This window comes from Arachis ipaensis, chromosome B10 (genome assembly GCF_059453495.1).
Source record: "Arachis ipaensis isolate K30076 ecotype BB chromosome B10, ASM5945349v1, whole genome shotgun sequence".
NCBI lineage: Eukaryota > Viridiplantae > Streptophyta > Magnoliopsida > Fabales > Fabaceae > Arachis > Arachis ipaensis.
Genome location: NC_142435.1, coordinates 41701026 through 41721957, shown reverse-complemented (window position 1 = coordinate 41721957; position 20932 = coordinate 41701026). Strand labels below are relative to the sequence as shown.

General features: G+C 39.1%; 1 non-coding gene across 1 annotated transcript; it reads left to right on the top strand.

Annotated features, from left to right (window-relative positions):
* The first annotated feature begins 10767 nt into the window (after positions 1-10767).
* On the top strand, positions 10768-10875 carry LOC148579819 (small nucleolar RNA R71). The gene has a single exon (XR_015895377.1). It is a non-coding gene; the product is annotated as a small nucleolar RNA R71 (small nucleolar RNA).
* The last annotated feature ends 10057 nt before the right edge of the window (positions 10876-20932 follow it).

Here is a 20932-nt window from a genome sequence, read left to right as displayed (position 1 = left end):
ACATACAAGGTTTAGACTTTTCGGATCCCAGGAATGGCTGCCAATAATTCTAGCCTATACCACGAAGGTTCTAACCTCTGGACTCGGTCCGTGGATCAGAAACCCAAGAGATACACATTCAACCTGTCGCCCAATGACTACGTTGAGCTCAGATAGAACGGGAGTGGTTGTCAGGCACGTGTTCATAGAATTGAGAATAATGATGAGTGTCACGGATCATCATCTTCTCCGGATTGAAGTACGAGTGAGTATCTTAGAATAGAATCAAGCGTGATTGAATGGAAAACAGTAGTAATTGCATTAATTCATTGAAACACAGCACAGCTCCTCACCCCAACCATGGGGTTTAGAGACTCATGACGTCAGACATACAATATGAAGTGTAAAAATGTCATAAGGTCCTCAATGAATCTCTAAAAATAGTTTTTATACTAGACTAGTAACCTAGGTTTACAGAAAATGAGTAACTAAGTGCAGATAGTGCAGAATTCCACTTTTGGGACCCACTTGGTGTGTGCCTGGGCTGAGCTTTCAAGATTTCACGTTCATATGCTCAAAGTTGGCGTTAAACACCACCCCAGGTGCCAGAATGGGCGTTTAACGCCGAAAAAGGTGCCAGTTCTGGCGTTTTACGCCAGACAGTTTTAGGCTGACTTTGGATGCTGGTTTGGGCCATCAAATCTCTAGTAAAGTATGAACTATTATATATTGCTGGAAAGCCCAAGATGTCTACTTTCTAACATAATTAAGAGCGTGCCAATTGGGCTTCTGTAGCTCCAGAAAGTTCAGTTCGAGTGCAGGGAGGTCAGAATCCAACAGCATCAGCAGTCCTTTTTCAGCCTCTGAATCAGGTTTTTGCTCAGGTCCCTCAATTTCAGCCAGAAAATACCTGAAATTACAGAAAAATACACAAACTCATAGTAAATCCCAAAAATGTGGTTTTTGAATAAAAACTAATAAAAATATAATAAAAAGTAACTAAATTATACTAAAAACTACTTAAAAACACTGCCAAAAAGGGTATAAATTATCCGCTCATCATCGTGCTCGAGCATCTTGACTTTGGTCGATCTTGAGTAGTTTCTCCTCATGCGATTCTGGTATCACCTTTTATAATGCGAGGTGTTTTTCAGCTTCTTTTGATTGCGGCGTGCCTTTGGTGTGCGTTTTAATTTTCCTTGGGAATGTGCGATTGTTTTTAAAGCTCATTGATTAGGTTTTTAACCCTTTACCATTTCGTTTTCCCTCTTTTCTTCGAAAAGAGAAGAATTTGAACTTAGCCCTTTTTTCCTACTCCCTCCTGTTCCACTTTGCTCTTCGTCCTTGCCTCCAAGCTTGCTTCTTTCGTGCATTTCTTTTGCTCAGTGAAGAGGAGCTTCTCTTCCTCAACGTTGTTCTTTTCTTGGATTTTTGAAGCCTTGTTGGTGAAGATTGCTTGTGGCTTACTCTTTGTTTTACCTTCTTTCTCAGGTTGGTATTTTACTTCATACCTTTTCTTTTACATGCTTTATTTGTCTTCGTTCTCATTGCTTTTACCCTTGCATGCTTTTCCTTCGTACAAAGTTTTGATCTTTGTTGAACTTCTCTTGAAAAAGGTTGAAACTTTCTTGGCGATTCTTGTGTGCTCTTGTTTTTTGATAGTTACGGTCTTTTTATCTTTGCTGTTTGTATGAAAAAATGTTGGTACTTAGGTTGAAACTCCTTGTATTTTCTTTTGTTTGAGAGGGTTAAGGCTCTGGCTTTTGTGTCGTTTCTTTTTCTGGGTTCTGCTCTGTTGTTGCCTCCAAAGGGTTCCCCTGGACTTTTGGTGTTGATCCTCTGTTCTATGCGAGTCCTGGGGTTCCCTTTTGCTGCCATGTCTGACACTTGTTGATTGTTTCTTGTCATTCTCTTACTATCCGAGTTGTTTGGTAGTGACCTCTTTTCTTTTTTCTTACTGTAGGTGTAGTTGCTGTATGTCTTCTCATAAGAATATTGTCGAGATGTCCACAAAAATCCCTGCTAGCATGGCCGACTGGCTAGACTCTATAGTCTTGATGTGTGTTACGGTGGCCGATCCGGAGTACTGTGAGAGGCTTAGGAGGTTCCATAGGATCTGTAGCAATATGGATGATGAAAAGAATTATGAACTGTTGTCGCTCGACCCTGAGGAGAGGGTTAGTTTCCCTTCCTTAACTCGGGCAGAGCATCCTTTTTTCTATGCTTACGATTACTTCTTTAGCTAGCTAGGTATTACTCTTCCTTTTACTGCTTTTGAGACCGACCTCTTATGGTCCTGTAATGTGGCCCCTTTTCAGCTTCATCCAAATTCTTGGGGTTTTATAAAGATTTTTCAGCTGTTATGTCAAGAACTAGGTGTCTGACCTACCGAATCTCTTTTTCTATGCCTTTTTGTGTTGATAAAACCCGGGGTGGCTAAGAAGAAAGCCTCTTGGATTTCCTTCCGAGCTACTCAAGGGAAGAAGGTGTTTTCTATGTTTGATGAGTCCTTTCGGAACTTTAAGAATTACTATTTCAAAGTCCGAGCTGTGGAGGGTGCTCGTCCTTTTTTCTTGGATGAGAATGATGAACCCTCCTTCTTTTTATGGTGGCAAAAAGATGTAGTAGTGGTCAAATATTCTTGGGAGAGTCTGAGTGAAGTAGAACAAGATTGCAAGATTGTGCCCGCTCCCGATGATGATGATGAGGGTCCTCCTCCTGTGCCACCGGCCAAGGCTTCTGCGGCTTCAGCTTCCCCGACTCCTTCTGCCGAGGTGGTTCCTCCAGAGCCTGAGCCTGATGTAGAGATTCTAGATCGGCCGGATGGAGTTGTCAATGCTACTCCTATCTCGACCATGCCTCCTCCTCCTCTTCCCAAGGATGTTGCCACTGGGGCGAATTTAGATCCCCTATAACTTGTTGTTTGTTTGTGTACTAGTACAGTCCGACTTATGGGCTTTGAACTTGTTTTTTGTATGTCTTTGTAGCTGACTTTGACACTTGGTTGCTTCCTAGCAGCTTTTATTTTCTTAAAAAACAAACACTTTAAACCGGCAGCCTTTGAGTTTTTAATGCTTTAACTTGAAGAATGCATTTTGCTGAATGTTTGGAGGTTTACGTTTTGCAACCTCTTGCAAATTTTATAGAGATTAGGTATTTCCTAGTCCGACCTCCTTTGAGCGGGTTTCCTACCCTTGCCTTTGGGATCACGCCTTGCTTTGAGTTGGTACTTGTCAACCCTTTGCTTTTGGCAAAATTATCCTTGCGGCTTGGTGTTTGGACTTTTAGTGACTTGTCCAATAACTTTTTAGTGTTCTTTATATAGAACCTTTTTAGTCTCGAATGACTTTTGTAGCCTTAAGTTGTTTCTCAACCTTTTCGCTTGTTCTTCTTTTTTGAGATTGTACCTGCGCCTCTTCTTAGCTGACGTCGACCTGTACGACTTTGTTACCCGGGCTTTTTAGTCACATTCCAATAACTTTTTAGGTAGTGTTCTGATGAGGAACCTTTTCTTTATGGTTTGTTTGGATGACTTTTTAGCGCCGTTTTGACTTGTGCTTTTGCTTTTTAAGTAGTGTCTTTTTTGCAAGACTTGTACCTTTATAGTTGAGCATTTTGGACCTTGGTTTATTAACCTTTCTTTGGCCTTTGCGAGATATTTTTATCCCTTTTTAGTGATCCTTTCACTGATCTGACTTCTCTGTCGGTCCTTCTCAAGTTATTTTTAGTAATCCCATTTTAGTTAGACATTGTCAGGCCACTTTTTCTAGGTTACTTTTTTATAACTTCTTGCATTATCTTGCTTCTATCGCTTCACCTTGCCGACCTCTTTTAATCGGGCGATGAATTTTGCGTTTTATGAGCTTAGAGTAATGCGTCTTGGTAGGAAACTTTTTAGGGAATTGACGACTTTCATTCAAATAATAATGAGATAAAAACATAAATAAGAATGTACATGAGAGTGCTTACCCTTCTAGGTCGGGCAGCTTCTTAGATCTAGGCCTGGCGCCTCATTAAAAAACCTTTTTAGAAAAAATAGTGCGCTTTGACCTAAGATCTTTACTTATTTTCTAGCTATAGTACTGGTGCACGAAATTGTGATCTCAGGCAACGGCACCAGAAACTCTGTACGCACGTCTTACTAAATCGTTTTTCATTCACAACTTCGATACAACTAACCAGCAAGTGCACTGGGTCGTCCAAGTAATAAACCTTACGTGAGTAAGGGTCAATCCCACGAAGATTGTTGGTATGAAGCAAGCTATGGTCACCTTGTAAATCTCAGTCAGGCGGATATAGAATAGTTATGGAGTTTTCGAATATAAATAATAAATAGATAAAAGATAAGGATAGAAATACTTATGTAAATCATTGGTGAGAATTTCAGATAAGCGCATAGAGATGCTTTCGTTCTTCTGAACCTCTGCTTTCCTGCTGTCTTCATCCAATCAATCTTACTCCTTTCCATGGCTGGCTTTATGTAAGGACATCACCGTTGTCAATGGCTACTTTTAATCCTCTCTGAAAAATGGTCCGATGCGCTGTCACTGCATGGCTAATCGTCTGGAGGCATCACCCTTGTCAATGGCTGTATCCCATCCTCTTGTGAAAATGGTCCAAATGCTCTGTCACAGCACGGTTAATCATCTGAGGTTCTCGATCATACTGGAATAGGATTCACCCTCCTTTTGCGTCTGTCACTACGCCCAGCACTCGCGAGTTTGAAGCTCGTCACAGTCATTCAATCCCAGAGTCCTACTCCGAATACCACAGACAAGGTTTAGACTTTCCAGACTTTCATGAATGCCGCCATCAATCTAGCTTATACCACGAAGATTCTGATTAAGAGATCCAAGAGATACTCATTCAATCTAAGGTAGAACGGAAGTGGTTGTCAGGCACGCGTTCATAGGGAATGATGATGATTATCACGTTCATCACATTCAGGTTGAAGTGCGAATGAATATCTTAGAAGTGGAATAAGTTGAATTGAATAGAAAAATAGTAGCACTTTGCATTAATCTTTGAGGAACAGCAGAGCTCCACACCTTAATCTATGGAGTGCAGAAACTCTACCATTTGAAAATACATAAGTGAAAGGTTTAGGCATGGCCGAATGGCCAGCCCCCAAAACGTGATCACAGGATCAAAAATACAATCCAGAATCTTCCAAAGATGTCTAATACAATAGTAAAAAGTCCTATTTATACTAAACTAGTTACTAGGGTTTACAGAAGTAAGTAATTGATGCATAAATCCACTTCCGGGGCCCACTTGGTGTGTGCTTGGGCTGAGCTTGAATGTTACACGTGCAGAGGCTCTTTCTGGAGTTGAACGCCAGGTTGTAACGTATTTCTGGCGTTCAACTCTGGTTTGTGACTTGTTTCTGGCGTTTAACTCCAGACAGCAGCGTAGAACTGGCGTTCAACGCCCTTTTACATCGTCTAAACTCGGCCAAAGTATGGACTATTATATATTGCTGGAAAGCCCTGGATGTCTACTTTCTAACGCAATTAGAAGCACGCCATTTTGAGGTCTGTAGCTCTAGAAAATCCACTTTGAGTGCAGGGAGGTCAGAATCCAATAGCATCAGCAGTCCTTCTTCAACCTCTGAATCTGATTTTTATTCAAGTCCCTCAATTTCAGCCAGAAAATACCTGAAATCACAGAAAAACACACAAACTCATAGTAAAGTCCAGAAATATAAATTTAACACAAAAACTAATGAAAACATCCCTAAAAGTAACTAGATTCTACTAAAAACATACTAAAAACAATGCCAAAAAGCGTATAAATTATCCGCTCATCACAACACCAAACTTAAATTATTGCTTGTCCCCAAGCAGCTGAAAATCAAATAGGATAAAAAGAAGAGAATATACTATAAATTTCAAACTATCAATGAAACATAGCTCCAATTAAATGAGCGGGACTTGTAGCTTTTTGCCTCTTGAATAGTTTTGGCATCTCACTTTATCCATTGAAGTTCAGAATGATTGGCATCTATAGGAACTCAGAGTTCAGATAGTGTTATTGATTCTCCTAGTTCAGTATGATGATTCTTGAACACAGCTATTTTATGAGTCTTGGCCGTGGCCCTAAGCACTTTGTTTTCCAGTATTACCACCGGATACATAAATGCCACAGACATATAATTGGGTGAACCTTTTCAGATTGTGACTCAGCTTTGCTAAAGTCCCCAATTAGAGGTGTCCAGGGTTCGTAAGCACACTCTTCTTTTGCTTTGGACCTTGACTTTAACCGCTCAGTCTCAAGTTTTCACTTGACACCTTCACGCCACAAGCACATGGTTAGGGACAGCTTGGTTTAGCTGCTTAGGCCAGGATTTTATTCCTTTAGGCCCTCCTATCCACTGATGCTCAAAGCCTTAGGCATTTTTTATTTACCCTTGCCTTTTGGTTTTAAGGGTTATTGGCTTTTTGCTCTTGCCTCTTGGTTTTAAGAGCTTTTGGCTTTTTCTGCTTGCTTTTTCTTTTTCTATATTTTTTTCGCCATTTTTTTTCTGCAAGCTTTGTTCTTTGCTGCTTTTTCTTGCTTCAAGAATCATTTTTATGATTTTTCAGATTATCAAATAACATGTCTCCTTGTCATCATTCTTTCAAGAGCCAACATATTTAACATTCTTAAACAACAACTTCAAAAGACATATGCACTGTTCAAGCATTCATTCAGAAAACAAGAAGCATTGTCACCACATCAACATAATTAAACTAAGTTCAAGGATAAATTTGAAACTCATGTACTTCTTGTTCTTTTGAATTAAAACATTTTTCATTTAAGAGAGGTGATGGATTCATAGGACATTCATAACTTTAAGACAAAGTTACTAACTACTAATGATCATGTAATGAAGACACAAATATGGATAAGCACTTAACATAGAGAAAACAAAAAACAGAGAAAGTAAGAACAAGGAATGAGTCCACCTTAGTGATGGTGGCGTTTCCTTCTTGAGGAACCAATGATGTCCTTGAGCTCTTCTATGTTTCTTCCTTGTCTTTGTTACTCCTCCCTCATTGCTTTTTGATCTTCTCTTATTACATGAAGGATGATGGAGTGCTCTTGATGTTCCACCCTTAATTGTCCCATGTTGGAACTTAATTCTCCTAAGGAGGTGTTGATTTGCTCCCAATAGCTTTGTGGAGGAAAATGCATTTGAGGCATCTACGGGATCTCATGGTGATGAGCTTCATGCGTCTCTTGAGATCCATGAATGGGCTCTCTTGCTTGCTCCATCCTTTTCTTAGTGATGGGCTTCTCTTCCTCAATGGGAATGTCTCCTTCTATGAAAGCTCCAACTGAGTAACATAGATGGCAAATAAGATGAGGAAAAGCTAGCCTTGCCCAAGGAGAGGGCTTTTCGGCTATTTTGTAGAGTTCAAGGGAGATGACTTCATGAACTTTTACTTCCTCTCCAATCATGATGCTATGAATCATGATGGCCCGATCCACAGTAACTTCAGATCGGTTGCTAGTGGGGATGATGGAGCGTTGGATGAATTCCAACCATCCTCTAGCCACAGGCTTGAGGTCCAGTCTTCTTAATTGAACCGGCTTGCCTTTGGAGTCAATCTTCCATTGAGCTCCTTCCACACATATGTCCATGAGGACTTGGTCCAACCTTTGATTAAAGTTGACCCTTCTAGTGTAGGGGCGTGCATCTCCTTGCATCATAGACAAGTTAAACGCCAACCTCACATTTTCCGGACTAAAATCTAAGTATTTCCCCCGAACCATGGTGAGATAATTCTTTGGATTCGGGTTCTTACTTTGATCATGGTTCCTAGTGATCCATGCATTGATATAGAACTCTTGAACCATTAGGATGCCGACTTGTTGGATGGGTTTTGTTAGAACTTCCCATCCTCTTCTTTGGATTTCATGTCGGATCTCCGGATACTCATTTCTCTTGAGCTTGAAAAGGACCTCGGGGATCACCTTCTTCTTGGCCACAACATCATAGAAGCCGTCTTGATGGGCTTTGGAGATGAACCTTTCCATCTCCCATGACTCGGAGGTGGAAGCTTTTGTCTTCCCTTTCCCTTTTCTAGAAGATTCTCCGGTCTTAGGTGCCATCAATGGTAATGGAAAAATAAAAAGCTTATGCTTTTACCACACCAAACTTAGAATATTGCTCATCCTCGAGTAAGAGAATAAAGAATAGATGAAGAAGAAGAAGAAAATATGGAGGAGAGGAGGGATGTGTTTCGGCCAAGAAGGGGAAGAGAGGGTTGTGTTGTGTGAAAATGAGGAAGAATGGAGGGCTATATATAGGGAAGGGAGGGGGGTAAGGTTCGGCCATATAGGGTGGGTTTGGGTGGAAAATTGATTTTGAATTTTGAAGGTAGGTGGAGTTTATGAGGTAGGTTTATGGGGAAGAGTGGGTGGATGTGAGTGGTGAAGTGGTGATAGGGAAGAGAGATTGAGGTGATTGGTGAAGAGTTTTGGGGAAGAGTGTTTATGGGATTGTGTGAAAGAGGGGTGAGAAGAAGTGAGTGGAGGTAGGTGGGGATCCTGCGGGGTCCACAGATCCTGAGGTGATCCTGTGGGGTCCACAGATCCTGAGGTGTTCAAGGATTTACAACCGTGCACCAAATTAGGCATGAAAAATGCCCTTGCATACAACTCTGGGCGTTCAGCGCCAGATTGGTGCTTGTTCTGGGCGTTGAACGCCCATTTGTTGCCCATTTCTGGTGTTGAACGCCAGAACCATGCTTGTTCTGGGCGTTCAGCGCCAGCTCTTCTCCAGGGTGCAATTCTGGCGTTCAAACGCCCAGATGCTGCCCATTTTGGGCGTTCAGCGCCAGAACCATGCTCTGTTCTGGCGTTGAATGCCAGTCAGATGCTTCTTACTGGCGTTTAAACGCCAGTAAGGTCTTCCTCCAGGGTGTGATTTTTCTTCTGCTGTTTTTTATTCCGTTTTCAATTTTTTTATTTATTTTGTGACTCCACATGATCATGAACCTAATAAAACATGAAAAACCATGAAAATAAAATTAGATAAATAAACATTGGGTTGCCTCCCAACAAGCGCTTCTTTAATGTCACTAGCTTGACAGTGGGCTCTCATGGAGCCTCACAGATGTTCAGAGCATTGTTGATACTCCCCAACACCAACTTAGAGTTTGGATATGGGAGTTCAACACCAAACTTAGAGTTTGGTTGTGGCCTCCTAACACTAAACTTAGAGTTTGACTGTGGGGGCTTTGGTTGACTCTGCAGTGAGAGAAGCTTTTTATGCTTCCTCTCCATGTTTACAGAAGGGTTACCTTGAGTTGTAAACACAAGGGAGTCCTCATTCAATTGAAGGACTAGTTCACCTCTGTCAACATCAATCACAGCTCTTGCTGTGGCTATGAAGGGTCTTCCAAGGATGATGGATTCATCCTCATCCCTCCCAGTATCTAGGACTATGAAATCAGCAGGGATGTAAAGGCCTTCAACCTTTACTAACACATCCTCTACTTGTCCATAAGCCTGTTTTCTTGAACTGTCTGCCATCTCTAATGAGATTTTAGTAGCTTGCACCCCAAAGATTCCCAGTTTCTCTATTACAGAGAGGGGCATGAGGTTTATCCCTGAACCAAGGTCACACAGAGCCTTATCAAAGATCATGTTGCCTATGGTACAAGGTATTATGAACTTTCCAGGATACTGTTTCTTCTGAGGCAATGTCAGTTGATCCAGATCACTTAGTTCATTAGTGAACAAGGGAGGTTCATCTTCCCAAGTCTCAATACCAAATAATTTGGCATTCAACTTCATGATTGCACCAAGGTACTTGGTAACTTGCTCTTCAGTAACATCCTCATTCTCTTCAGAAGAGGAATACTCATCTGAGCTCATGAATGGCATAAGGAAGTTTAATGGAATCTCTATGGTCTCTAGTTGAGCCTCAGATTTCTTTGGTTCCTCAGAGGGAAGCTCCTTATTGATCACTGGACGTCCCAGGAGGTCTTCCTCCTTGGGATTCACATCCTCTCCCTCCCTTACAGGTTCGGCCATGGTGATTAATTCAATGGCCTTGCACTCTCCTTTTGGGTTTTCTTCTGTATTGCTTGGGAGAGTACTAGGAGGGATTTCAGTGATCCTTTTACTCAGCTGGCCCACTTGTGCCTCCAAATTTCTAATGGAGGACCTTGTTTTATTCATGAAACTTACAGTGGCCTTAGATAGATCAGAGACTAAATTTGCTAAATTAGAGGTATTTTGTTCAGAGTTCTCTGTCTGTTGCTGAGTAGATGATGGAAAAGGCTTGCTATTGCTAAACCTGTATCTTCCACCATTATTAATGCCTTGTTGAGGCTTTTGTTGATCCTTCCATGAGAGATTTGGATGATTTCTCCATGATGGATTATAGGTGTTTCCATAAGGTTCACCTAAGTAATTTACCTCTGCCATTGCAGGGTTCTCAGGATCATAAGCTTCTTCTTCAGAAGATGCCTCTTGAGTACTGTTGGATGCAGCTTGCATTCCATTCAGACTCTGAGAAATCATATTGACTTACTGAGTCAATATTTTATTCTGAGCCAATATGGCATTCAGAGTATCAATTTCAAGAACTTCCTTCTTCATAGGCGTCCCATTACTCACAGGATTCCTCTCAGAAGTGTACATGAACTGGTTATTAGCAACCATGTCAATGAGTTCTTGAGCTTCTGAAGGCATTTTCTTTAGGTGAATGGATCCACCTGCAGAAGTATCCAATGACATTTTAGCTAATTCAGATAGACCATCATAGAATATATCCAGGATGGTCCATTTTGAAAGCATGTCAGAAGGACACTTTTTGGTCAGTCCTTTGTATCTCTCCCAAGCTTCATAGAGGGATTCACCTTCTTTCTGTCTGAAGGTTTAAACATCCACTCTAAGCTTGCTCAGCTTTTGAGGAGGGAAGAACTTGGCTAAGAAAGCCTTGACCAGCTTATCCCAAGAGTTCAGGCTATCTTTGGGTTGAGAGTCCAACCACACTCTAGCTCTGTCTCTTACAGCAAAGGGGAAAAGCATGAGCCTGTAGACTTCAGGATCTACTCCATTAGTCTTAACTGTATCACATATCTGCAAGAATTCAGTTAAGAACTGAAAAGGATCTTCAGATGGAAGTCTATGAAACTTGCAGTTCTGCTGCATCAGAGAAACTAATTGAGGTTTCAGCTCAAAATTGTTTGCTCCAATGGCAGGAATGGAGATGCTTCTTCCATGTAAATTGGAATTAGGTGCAGTAAAGTCACCAAATATCCTCCTTGCATTATTATTATTTTCGGCTGCCATCTCCTCTTCCTGTTCGAAAATTTCTGAAAGGTGCTTGCTGGATTGTTGTAATTTAGCTTCTTTTAGTTTCCTCTTCAGAGTCCTTTCAGGTTCTGGATCTGCTTCAACAAGAATGTTCTTGTCCTTGCTCCTGCTCATATGAAAAAGAGGGACAGAAAAATAATAATAATAGGGGTCCTTTTTACCACAGTATAGAAGTTCCCTTTGTTAGTAGAAGAAAAGGATGTAATGTAAAGAAAGAAACACAAGGGTGAGGAGAGCAGAGATGTGAGATGAGAGAGAAAAGGAATTTTCGAAAATTATTTTTGAAAAAGAGTTAGTGATTTTCGAAAATAGTTTTTGAAAAAGGTTAGTAATTTTCAAAAATTAAAATCAAAAATTAAAATAATTAGTTAATTAAAAAGAATTTTTGAAAAAGAGGGAGATATTTTCGAAAATTAGAGAGAGAGGGAGTTAGTTAGGTAGTTTTGAAAAAGATAAGAAACAAACAAAAAGTTAATTAGTTAGTTGAAACAAATTTGAAAATCATTTTTGAAAAGATAAGAAGATAAGAAGTTAGAAAAGATATTTTAAAATCAAAATTTTTTTTTGAAAAAGATATGATTTTGAAAAAGATAAGATAAAAAGATATTTTTGAAAAGATATGATTGAAATTAGTTTTGAAAAAGATTTGATTTTTAAAATCACAATTAATGACTTGATTCACAAGAAATCACAAGATATGATTCTAGAACTTAAAGTTTGAATCTTTCTTAACAAGCAAGTAACAAACTTGAAATTTTTGAATCAAAACATTAATTGATGATGTTATTTTCGAAAATTAGGAGATAAAAATAAGAAAAAGATTTTTGAAAAATATTTTTAAAATTTTCGAAAATAACTAAGAAAAATGAAAAAGATTTGATTTTTGAAAAAGATTTTGAAAAAGATAAGATTTTTAAATTGAAAATTTGATTTGACTCATGAAAAACAATTGAATTTTAAAAATTTTTGAAAAAGTCAATCCAAATTTTCAAAATTTATGAGAGAAAAAAAGGAAAGATATTTTTTTGATTTTTGAATTTTTAATGATGAAAGAGAAAAAACATGAAAATAGTGCAATGCAAGAAAATTTTGGATCAAAACAATGAATGCATGCAAGAATGCTATGAATGTCAAGATGAACACCAAGAACACTTTGAATGTCAAGATGAACACCAAGAACATATTTTTAAAAATTTTTAATGCAAAGAAAACATGCAAGACACCAAACTTAGAATTCTTTGATGCTTAGACCCTATGGATGTAAGAATGCATATGAAAAACACCATACAACACAAAACAAGAAAACATCAAGATCAAACAAGAAGACTTACCAAGAACAACTTGAAGATCATGAAGAACACTATGAATGCATGAATTTTTCGAAAAATGAAAGATGAACATGCAATTGACACCAAACTTAAAATCTGACTCAAGACTCAAACAAGAAACATGAAATATTTTTTTTTTATTTTTATGATTTTATAATTTTTTTTGTATTTTCTTTTAATTTTTTCGAAAATCATTTGAAAAAGAAAAATAAGGATTCCAAAATTTTTAATATGAATTCCAGGAATCTTATGCTCTTTAGTCTAAAGCTCCAATCAAAGGGTCAGGCATAGCTTAATAGCCAGCCAAGCTTTAGTATGTAACTCAGACATGACACGCCTGACATTCCCTATCCAGAAGAACTAGACATGGCTTTATAGCCAGCCAGGCTTCAACATGCTTCATGAAACACTAGAATTCATTCTTAAAAATTCTGAAGAAAAATATATTTTTGAAAACATTTTTATTTTAAAATTTTTTCGAAAACAAAGGAGAAAATTTTGAAAGATTTTTGAAAATTTTTTTTTTTTGAAAACTTTTTTTTGAAAAAAAAATAAGAAGAAAATTACCCAATCTGAGCAACAAGATGAACCGTTAGTTGTCCAAACTCGAACAATCCCCGGCAACGGCGCCAAAAACTTGGTGCACGAAATTGTGATCTCAGGCAACGGCGCCAGAAACTCTGTACGCACGTCTTAATAAATCGTTTTTCATTCACAACTTCGATACAACTAACCAGCAAGTGCACTGGGTCGTCCAAGTAATAAACCTTACGTGAGTAAGGGTCGATCCCACGGAGATTGTTGGTATGAAGCAAGCTATGGTCACCTTGTAAATCTCAGTCAGGCGGATATAGAATAGTTATGGAGTTTTCGAATATAAATAATAAATAGATAGAAGATAAGGATAGAAATACTTATGTAAATCATTGGTGAGAATTTCAGATAAGCGCATATAGATGCTTTCGTTCCTCTGAACCTCTGCTTTCCTGCTGTCTTCATCCAATCAATCTTACTCCTTTCCATGGCTGGCTTTATGTAAGGACATCACCGTTGTCAATGGCTACTTTTAATCCTCTCTGGAAAATGGTCTGATGCGCTGTCACTGCATGGCTAATCGTCTGGAGGCATCACCCTTGTCAATGGCTGCATCCCATCCTCTTGTGAAAATGGTCCAAATGCTCTGTCACAGCATGGCTAATCATCTGAGGTTCTCTATCATACTGGAATAGGATTCACCCTCCTTTTGCGTCTGTCACTACGCCCAGCACTCGCGAGTTTGAAGCTCGTCACAGTCATTCAATCCCAGAGTCCTACTCAGAATACCACAGACAAGGTTTAGACTTTCCGGACTCTCATGAATGCCGCCATCAATCTAGCTTATACCACGAAGATTCTGATTAAGAGATCCAAGAGATACTCATTCAATCTAAGGTAGAACAGAAGTGGTTGTCAGGCACGCGTTCATAGGGAATGATGATGATTGTCACATTCATCACATTCAGGTTGAAGTGCGAATGAATATCTTAGAAGCGGAATAAGTTGAATTGAATAGAAAAACAGTAGTACTTTGCATTAATCTTTGAGTAACAGCAGAGCTCCACACCTTAATCTATGGAGTGCAGAAACTCTACCGTTTGAAAATACATAAGTGAAAGGTTCAGGCATGGCCGAATGGCCAGCCCCCAAAATGTGATCACAGGATCAAAAATACAATCCAGGATCTTCCAAAGATGTCTAATACAATAGTAAAAAGTCCTATTTATACTAAACTAGTTACTAGGGTTTACAGAAGTAAGTAATTGATGCATAAATCCACTTTCGGGGCCCACTTGGTGTGTGCTTGGGCTGAGCTTGAATGTTACACGTGCAGAGGCTCTTTCTGGAGTTGAATGCTAGGTTGTAACATATTTCTGGCGTTCAACTCTGGTTTGTGACTTGTTTCTGGCGTTTAACTCCAGACAGCAGCGTAGAACTGGCGTTCAACGCCATTTTACGTCGTCTAAACTTGGCCAAAGTATGGACTATTATATATTGCTGGAAAGCCCTGGATGTCTACTTTCCAACGCAATTGGAAGCGCACCATTTTGAGTTCTGTAGTACCAGAAAATCCACTTTGAGTGCAGGGAGATTAGAATCCAATAGCATCAGCAGTCCTTCTTCAACCTCTGAATCTGATTTTTGCTCAAGTCCCTCAATTTCAGCCAGAAAATACCTGAAATCACAGAAAAATACACAAACTCATAGTAAAGTCCAGAAATGTGAATTTAACACAAAAACTAATGAAAACATCCCTAAAAGTAACTGGATTCTACTAAAAACATACTAAAAACAATGTCAAAAAGTGTATAAATTATCCGCTCATCACGTCTCTTGAGATCCATGAATGGGCTCTCTTGCTTGCTCCATCCTTTACTTAGTGATGGGCTTCTCTTCCTCAATGGGAATGTCTCCTTCTATGAAAGCTCCAACTGAGTAAAATAGATGGCAAATAAGATGAGGAAAAGCTAGCCTTGCCCCAGGAGAGGGCTTTTCGGCTATTTTGTAGAGTTCAAGGGAGATGACTTCATGAACTTCTACTTCTTCTCCAATCATGATGCTATGGATCATGATGGCCCGATCCACAGTAACTTCAGATCGGTTGCTAGTGGGGATGATGGAGCGTTGGATGAATTCTAACCATCCTCTAGCCACAGGCTTGAGGTCCAGTCTTCTTAATTGAACCGGCTTGCCTTTGGAGTCAATCTTCCATTGAGCTCCTTCCACACATATGTCCATGAGGAATTGGTCCAACCTTTGATTAAAGTTGACCCTTCTAGTGTAGGGGCGTGCATCTCCTTGCATCATAGGCAAGTTAAATGCCAACCTCACATTTTTCGGACTAAAATCTAAGTATTTCCCCCGAACCATTGAATATAATTCTTTGGGTTTGGGTTCTTACTTTGATCATGGTTCCTAGTGATCCATGCATTGGCATAGAACTCTTGAACCATTAGGATGCCGACTTGTTGGATGGGGTTTATTAGAACTTCCCAACCTCTTCTTTGGATTTCATGTTGGATCTCCGGATACTCATTCTTCTTGAGCTTGAAAGGGACCTCGGGGATCACCTTCTTCTTGGCCACAACATCAAAGAAGTGGTCTTGATGAGCTTTTTGAAAAATATTTTTAAAATTTTCGAAAATAACTAAGAAAAATGAAAAAGATTTGATTTTTGAAAAAGATTTTGAAAAAGATAAGATTTTTAAATTGAAAATTTGAATTGACTCATAAAAACAACTAGATTTTAAAAATTTTTGAAAAAGTCAAATCTAATTTACAAAAATTTATGAGAGAAAAAGGGGAAGATATTTTTTTTGTTTTTTGAATTTTTAATGATGAGAAAGAAAAACATGAAAATGATGCAATGCATGAAAATTTTGGATCAAAACAATGAATGCATGCAAGAATGCTATGAATGTCAAGATGAACACCAAGAACACTTTGAATGTCAAGATGAACATCAAGAACTTATTTTTGAAAAATTTTTAATGCAAAGAAAACATGCAAGACACCAAACTTAAAAATTTTTCATGTATAGACACTATGAATGCAAGAATGCATATGAAAAACAAGAAAAGACCCAAAACATGAAAACATCAAGATCAAACAAGAAGACTTACCAAGAACAACTTGAAGATCATGAAGAACACTATGAATGCATGAATTTTTCGAAAAATGCAAGATGAATATGCAATTGACACCAAACTTTCAACTTGACTCAAGACTCAAACAAGAAACATGAAATATTTTTTATTTTTATTATTTTTTTATTTTTTTGGATTTTTGTATATTTTTTTCGAAAACAAAGGAGAAATTTTTGAAAGAATTTTTTTGAAAAAATTTTTGAAAATAAAACAAAAAAAAAAATTACCTAATCTGAGCAACAAGATGAACCGTCAGTTGTTCAAACTCGAACAATCCCCGGCAACGGCGTCAAAAACTTGGTGCACGAAATTGTGATCTCAGGCAACGGCGCCAGAAACTCTGTACGCACGTCTTAATAAATCGTTTTTTATTCACAACTTCGATACAACTAACCAGCAGGTGCACTGGGTCGTCCAAGTAATAAACCTTACGTGAGTAAGGGTCGATCCCACGGAGATTGTTGGTATGAAGCAAGCTATGGTCACCTTGTAAATCTCAGTCAGGCGGATATCAAAAGGTTATGGAGTTTTCGAAATTAAATAATAAGTAAACATAAAATAAGGATAGAAACACTTATGTAATTCATTGGTGAGAATTTCAGATAAGCGTATAGAGATGCTTTCGTTCCTCTGAATCTCTGCTTTCCTGCTGTCTTCATCCAATCAGTCTTACTCCTTTCCATGGCTGGCTTTATGTAAGGACATCACCGTTGTCAATGGCTACTTTTAATCCTCTCTGGAAAATGGTCCGATGCACTGTCACTGCATGGCTAATCGTCTGGAGGTATCACCCTTGTCAATGGCTGCATCCTATCCTCTTGTGAAAATGGTCCAAATGCTCTGTCACAACACGGCTAATCATCTGAGGTTCTCGATCATACTAGAATAGGATTCACCCTCCTTTTGCGTCTGTCACTACGCCCAGCACTCGCGAGTTTGAAGTTCGTCACAGTCATTCAATCCCAGAGTCCTACTCGAAATACCACAGACAAGGTTTAGACTTTCCGGACTCTCATGAATGCCGCCATCAATCTAGCTTATACCACGAAGATTCTGATTAAGAGATCCAAGAGATACTCATTCAATCTAAAGTAGAACAGAAGTGGTTGTCAGGCACGCATTCATAAGGAATGATGATGATTGTCACGTTCATCACATTCAGGTTGAAGTGCGAATGAATATCTTAGAAGCGGAATAAGTTGAATTGAATAGAAAAACAGTAGTACGTTGCATTAATCTTTGAGGAACAGCAGAGCTCCACACCTTAATCTATGGAGTGCAGAAACTCTACCGTATGAAAATACATAAGTGATAATGGTTCAGGCATGGCCGAATGGCCAGCCTCCCATGCAGGTCTAGAGATCTAAAAATGATCAAAAGATGTCTAATACAATAGTAAAAAGTCCTATTTATACTAAACTAGTTACTAGGGTTTACAGAAGTAAGTAATTGATGCATAAATCCACTTCCGGGGCCCACTTGGTGTGTGCTTGGGCTGAGCTTAAATATTACACGTGCGGAGGTCATTCTTGGAGTTGAACGCCAGTTTGTAACATATTTCTGGCGTTCAACTCTGGCTTGTAACGTGTTTCTGGCGTTTAACTCCAGACAGCAGCGTAGAACTGGCGTTCAACGCCCTTTTACGTCATCTAAACTCGGCCAAAGTATGAACTATTATATATTTCTGGAAAGCCCTGGATGTCTACGTTCCAATGCAATTGGAAGCACGCCATTTTGAGTTCTGTAGCTCCAGAAAATCCATTTTGAGTGCAGGGAGGTCAGAATCCAATAGCATCAGCAGTCCTTCTTCAACCTCTGAATCTGATTTTTGCTCAAGTCCCTCAATTTCAGCCAGAAAATTCCTGAAATCACAAAAAACACACAAACTCATAGTAAAGTCCAGAAATGTGAATTTAACATAAAAACTAATGAAAACATCCCTAAAAGTAACTAGATTCTACTAAAAACATACTAAAAACAATGCCAAAAAGCGTATAAATTATCCGCTCATCAAGTACCTTCTTAGGTTACAGGCATGCCATGACCTTGGTAACTCTTGCCCTTCGAGGTCAGACACCTTGTAGTAACCTTTGCCCAGTACTTCTGCAATTCAGTATGGTCCTTTTCAGTTGGCTGCTAGCTTCCCTTCTCCTGATTGACCTGCTCCGATATTATTTCGGATTAAGATGAGGTCATTGGTGGTGAAGCTTTGTTGGAATACCCTCTGATTGTACCTTAAAGCCATTCGATGCTTTAGTGCTTCCTCTTTAATCCGAGCTTTTTCTCGGACTTCTGGAAGTAGGTCGAGCTCTTCCCTTTGAGATTGCGAGTTAGTATCTTCATTGTAGATGATCATTCTGGGAGATCCTTCTTCTATTTCCACGGGAATCATTACCTCTATTCCATAAGCATGTCGAAAGGGTGATCCACCAGTGGTGGAATGTGGTGTTGTCTGATATGCCCATAGGACTTGTGGGAGCTCTTCAGCCCAAGCTCCCTTTGCGTCCAATAACCTTCGCTTTAACCCGGCTAATATGACTTTGTTGGCGGCTGATGAGGTAAAATCGATTCCACACAAACTCATCGGCAAGTGTACCGGGTCACATCAAGTAGTAAAACTCACAAAAGTGAGGTCGATCCCACAAGGATTGATGGATTAAGCAACTTTAGTATGGTGATGAATTTAGTTAAGCTAATATTAATGAATTGAGTGGAAATTAATTGACAGAATGTAAATTGCTAGGAATCTAAACTGCAGAATGTAAATTAACTGAAACTTAAATGGCAAAAAATTTAAATTGCTGAAACTTAAAGAACAAGAAACTAAAAGGGCTGAATCTTAAATTGCAAGAAATGTAAATAAGTGAATCTTAAAGTGCAGGAAATTAAAAAGTGCAGAAACTTAAATAACAAGGAAACTTAAATTGCATGAATTATAAAGGGATTTGGGTACTGGGAATCAAACAGAATTGAAAAATGTAAATTGCAGTAAAACCAGAGAGATCTAAGTTGAAAAAATTCAAAGAAAGTGATTCATCAGGGATTGGAGATAATATAATCCTTCCTGAATCAATTGGATCTCAACTCCTTTCTCAATCATATGAGTAGATCTATGGCAGATTGAAATTGATTTGATCCCAATTTCTTGGCAATCCAATCTCTCTAATCACAATCAATCTTGCCAATTCCTTGATCTAATTGTCATGAGAAGAGGTTAAGTGCATATCTCTCATCCATAAGCCACACTAGCTCTCAGGATCTCAATTCCTCCCGAATGGTGTTGATCAAGAGAGTAGTGAAGGATAGAGCTCCAATTCTAATGTAAGTGATTCCCCTTCCAAGGCTCACACAAGCATTCACTGAATTAAACCCCCTTCCAGAGTGAATAATTCACAATCAAAACAGAAGATACCCAATAGCTACACAAATGAATAGAGAAGAAGAAGAATTTTATTGATTCATTGGAATTACAATAGAGCTCCTCCCCCTAATGAAATTGAGGTTTAGTTCATCATTGCTCTAGCATAAAAACAGAAAAGAAAAATTGCAGAAGTGAAGAAGATAAAGAATAAAAAGAAATTCAAATCTAAAACTCTAAAGAACTCCTAAAAAGAAAAACTCAAAGAAAAGCTCCAGGAAAAAGATCCTAATGAAATCAAATTTTCTTTTATTTATACACTTTCCAATTCAGTCATCAAGTACTTGGAGTGGGCTTTTTGGCCTTTGATGAAGTGGGTCAAGATTGGTACTTTGGTGCAGCTTCAGGAGAACGTAGTGTTCTCAAAGAGAGCGCAACGCTCATTCACCGACGCGTACACATCTCCTGCGCGTGCGCGTCCCTTGAAATTTTTGCACATCGATGCGTACGCGTACCATACGCATGCGCGTCGTCACTATCTCCAGCCTCATCCATGCTTGCGTGTTTCATGCATGCACGCGCGTCATTGTAGCATTCCTTAAATGAGCGCTACGTTCGCGCCATGAGCGCTCCCCACGTGTGTGCGTCCTTTGCGCGTGCGCGTGGATGGCAAATTGTCAATTCCCAGCTTCCGCGTCATCCACGCATTTGTGTGTTTCTTCCCAAATGCCCCATCCACGCGTGTGCGTCATGTACGCATGCGCGTGGATGGCGAATCTTCAATCCCAAATTTGAAATTATCGCAGGCGCTCATTCAAAGTGAACGTAGCGCTCTTTTTGTAAAGGAGCGCTGATCACACCCACGCGTACGCGTCATGCACACGTACGCGTGGGTCTTTCAAAATTCTTGCCCTACGCGTAAGCGTCGCTAGAGAGTGTAACGTTCTTCAATTGAGCACAACGTTCTTCTGCAATGCTTATTTCTCTGCTTTTTCTATTCATCTTTTCACCTGCCATCAATCAAACATATAATAAAAGTCTCACCAAAATCATAAGGTTTTGCATCATTCATAATAATCACTTAATTCTTGCATAAATCTCATGATTTTGTATAAAATTAATAATGTTTGATTGAATTAAAATAAACATGAAATTCCACTCCAATCACTTACTTATTGTGCAAGAAATGCATGAAACCTTATGAAAACAAGAAAGAATGCTAGTAAAAACTAGCCTAAAATGACTTGTCATCAGCGGCTTCTGCCTGT